This window comes from Motacilla alba, unplaced genomic scaffold (genome assembly GCF_015832195.1).
Source record: "Motacilla alba alba isolate MOTALB_02 unplaced genomic scaffold, Motacilla_alba_V1.0_pri HiC_scaffold_57, whole genome shotgun sequence".
Classification (NCBI taxonomy): Eukaryota; Metazoa; Chordata; class Aves; order Passeriformes; family Motacillidae; genus Motacilla; species Motacilla alba.
In genome coordinates this window covers 105,609-109,904 of record NW_024037689.1, presented here as the reverse complement: position 1 = coordinate 109,904, position 4,296 = coordinate 105,609, and positions in this window count along the sequence as shown.

Below are 4,296 nucleotides of genomic sequence, written 5' to 3'. Positions count from 1 at the left end.
TCAAAGCAGCCCGAGTTGGCACAGGTGGCAGCTTGTCCCTGGGCGGCATCTTCGGATTCGCGGAAATCCAGCTGCCAGCCGGCCCCTAAGGGCCGAGGGCCTACCTGGTACACAAAAAGGCTTCTGCCCCGGTAAGCAAAACTCACCAGCCCACGTTCCTGGTCTCAGTTTGCAGAGCTCCATGGGCACTCTCAAAGCAGCCCGAGTTGGCACAGGTGGCAGCTTGTCCCTGGGCGGCATCTTCGGATTCGCGGAAATCCAGCAGGCAGCCGGCCCCTAAGGGCCGAGGGCCTACCTGGTACACAAAAAGTCTTCTGCTCCGGTAAGCAAAACTCACCAGCCCACGTTCCTGGTGTCAGTTTGCAGAGCTCCATGGGCACTCTCAAAGCAGCCCGAGTTGGCACAGGTGGCAGCTTGTCCCTGGGCGGCATCTTCGGATTCGCGGAAATCCAGCAGGCAGCCGGCCCCTAAGGGCCGAGGGCCTACCTGGTACACAAAAAGGCTTCTGCTCCGGTAAGCAAAACTCACCAGCCCACGTTCCTGGTGTCAGTTTGCAGAGCTCCATGGGCACTCTCAAAGCAGCCCGAGTTGGCACAGGTGGCAGCTTGTCCCTGGGCGGCATCTTCGGATTCGCGGAAATCCAGCAGGCAGCCGGCCCCTAAGGGCCGAGGGCCTACCTGGTACACAAAAAGGCTTCTGCTCCGGTAAGCAAAACTCACCAGCCCACGTTCCTGGTCTCAGTTTGCAGAGCTCCATGGGCACTCTCAAAGCAGCACAAGTTGGCACAGGTGGCAGCTTGTCCCTGGGCGGCATCTTCGGATTCGCGGAAATCCAGCAGGCAGCCGGCCCCTAAGGGCCGTGGGCCTACCTGGTACACAAAAAGGCTTCTGCCCCGGTAAGCAAAACTCACCAGCCCACGTTCCTGGTCTCAGTTTGCAGAGCTCCATGGGCACTCTCAAAGCAGCCCGAGTTGGCACAGGTGGCAGCTTGTCCCTGGGCGGCATCTTCGGATTCGCGGAAATCCAGCAGGCAGCCGGCCCCTAAGGGCCGAGGGCCTACCTGGTACACAAAAAGGCTTCTGCCCCGGTAAGCAAAACTCACCAGCCCACGTTCCTGGTCTCAGTTTGCAGAGCTCCATGGGCACTCTCAAAGCAGCCCGAGTTGGCACAGGTGGCAGCTTGTCCCTGGGCGGCATCTTCGGATTCGCGGAAATCCAGCAGGCAGCCGGCCCCTAAGGGCCGAGGGCCTACCTGGTACACAAAAAGGCTTCTGCCCCGGTAAGCAAAACTCACCAGCCCACGTTCCTGGTCTCAGTTTGCAGAGCTCCATGGGCACTCTCAAAGCAGCCCGAGTTGGCACAGGTGGCAGCTTGTCCCTGGGCGGCATCTTCGGATTCGCGGAAATCCAGCAGGCAGCCGGCCCCTAAGGGCCGAGGGCCTACCTGGTACACAAAAAGGCTTCTGCCCCGGTAAGCAAAACTCACCAGCCCACGTTCCTGGTCTCAGTTTGCAGAGCTCCATGGGCACTCTCAAAGCAGCCCGAGTTGGCACAGGTGGCAGCTTGTCCCTGGGCGGCATCTTCGGATTCGCGGAAATCCAGCAGGCAGCCGGCCCCTAAGGGCCGAGGGCCTACCTGGTACACAAAAAGGCTTCTGCCCCGGTAAGCAAAACTCACCAGCCCACGTTCCTGGTCTCAGTTTGCAGAGCTCCATGGGCACTCTCAAAGCAGCCCGAGTTGGCACAGGTGGCAGCTTGTCCCTGGGCGGCATCTTCGGATTCGCGGAAATCCAGCAGGCAGCCGGCCCCTAAGGGCCGAGGGCCTACCTGGTACACAAAAAGGCTTCTGCCCCGGTAAGCAAAACTCACCAGCCCACGTTCCTGGTCTCAGTTTGCAGAGCTCCATGGGCACTCTCAAAGCAGCCCGAGTTGGCACAGGTGGCAGCTTGTCCCTGGGCATCATCTTCGGATTCGCGGAAATCCAGCAGGCAGCCGGCCCCTAAGGGCCGAGGGCCTACCTGGTACACAAAAAGGCTTCTGCCCCGGTAAGCAAAACTCACCAGCCCACGTTCCTGGTCTCAGTTTGCAGAGCTCCATGGGCACTCTCAAAGCAGCCCGAGTTGGCACAGGTGGCAGCTTGTCCCTGGGCGGCATCTTCGGATTCGCGGAAATCCAGCAGGCAGCCGGCCCCTAAGGGCCGAGGGCCTACCTGGTACACAAAAAGGCTTCTGCTCCGGTAAGCAAAACTCACCAGCCCACGTTCCTGGTCTCAGTTTGCAGAGCTCCATGGGCACTCTCAAAGCAGCACAAGTTGGCACAGGTGGCAGCTTGTCCCTGGGCGGCATCTTCGGATTCGCGGAAATCCAGCAGGCAGCCGGCCCCTAAGGGCCGAGGGCCTACCTGGTACACAAAAAGGCTTCTGCCCCGGTAAGCAAAACTCACCAGCCCACGTTCCTGGTGTCAGTTTGCAGAGCTCCATGGGCACTCTCAAAGCAGCCCGAGTTGGCACAGGTGGCAGCTTGTCCCTGGGCGGCATCTTCGGATTCGCGGAAATCCAGCAGGCAGCCGGCCCCTAAGGGCCGAGGGCCTACCTGGTACACAAAAAGGCTTCTGCCCCGGTAAGCAAAACTCACCAGCCCACGTTCCTGGTCTCAGTTTGCAGAGCTCCATGGGCACTCTCAAAGCAGCCCGAGTTGGCACAGGTGGCAGCTTGTCCCTGGGCGGCATCTTCGGATTCGCGGAAATCCAGCTGCCAGCCGGCCCCTAAGGGCCGAGGGCCTACCTGGTACACAAAAAGGCTTCTGCCCCGGTAAGCAAAACTCACCAGCCCACGTTCCTGGTGTCAGTTTGCAGAGCTCCATGGGCACTCTCAAAGCAGCCCGAGTTGGCACAGGTGGCAGCTTGTCCCTGGGCGGCATCTTCGGATTCGCGGAAATCCAGCAGGCAGCCGGCCCCTAAGGGCCGAGGGCCTACCTGGTACACAAAAAGGCTTCTGCCCCGGTAAGCAAAACTCACCAGCCCACGTTCCTGGTCTCAGTTTGCAGAGCTCCATGGGCACTCTCAAAGCAGCCCGAGTTGGCACAGGTGGCAGCTTGTCCCTGGGCGGCATCTTCGGATTCGCGGAAATCCAGCAGGCAGCCGGCCCCTAAGGGCCGAGGGCCTACCTGGTACACAAAAAGGCTTCTGCCCCGGTAAGCAAAACTCACCAGCCCACGTTCCTGGTCTCAGTTTGCAGAGCTCCATGGGCACTCTCAAAGCAGCCCGAGTTGGCACAGGTGGCAGCTTGTCCCTGGGCGGCATCTTCGGATTCGCGGAAATCCAGCTGCCAGCCGGCCCCTAAGGGCCGAGGGCCTACCTGGTACACAAAAAGGCTTCTGCCCCGGTAAGCAAAACTCACCAGCCCACGTTCCTGGTCTCAGTTTGCAGAGCTCCATGGGCACTCTCAAAGCAGCCCGAGTTGGCACAGGTGGCAGCTTGTCCCTGGGCATCATCTTCGGATTCGCGGAAATCCAGCAGGCAGCCGGCCCCTAAGGGCCGAGGGCCTACCTGGTACACAAAAAGGCTTCTGCCCCGGTAAGCAAAACTCACCAGCCCACGTTCCTGGTGTCAGTTTGCAGAGCTCCATGGGCACTCTCAAAGCAGCCCGAGTTGGCACAGGTGGCAGCTTGTCCCTGGGCGGCATCTTCGGATTCACGGAAATCCAGCAGGCAGCCGGCCCCTAAGGGCTGTGGGCCTACCTGGTACACAAAAAGGCTTCTGCCCCGGTAAGCAAAACTCACCAGCCCACGTTCCTGGTCTCAGTTTGCAGAGCTCCATGGGCACTCTCAAAGCAGCCCGAGTTGGCACAGGTGGCAGCTTGTCCCTGGGCGGCATCTTCGGATTCACGGAAATCCAGCAGGCAGCCGGCCCCTAAGGGCTGTGGGCCTACCTGGTACACAAAAAGGCTTCTGCCCCGGTAAGCAAAACTCACCAGCCCACGTTCCTGGTCTCAGTTTGCAGAGCTCCATGGGCACTCTCAAAGCAGCCCGAGTTGGCACAGGTGGCAGCTTGTCCCTGGGCGGCATCTTCGGATTCGTGGAAATCCAGCAGGCAGCCGGCCCCTAAGGGCCGAGGGCCTACCTGGTACACAAAAAGGCTTCTGCTCCGGTAAGCAAAACTCACCAGCCCACGTTCCTGGTCTCAGTTTGCAGAGCTCCATGGGCACTCTCAAAGCAGCCCGAGTTGGCACAGGTGGCAGCTTGTCCCTGGGCGGCATCTTCGGATTCGCGGAAATCCAGCTGCCAGCCGGCCCCTAAGGGCC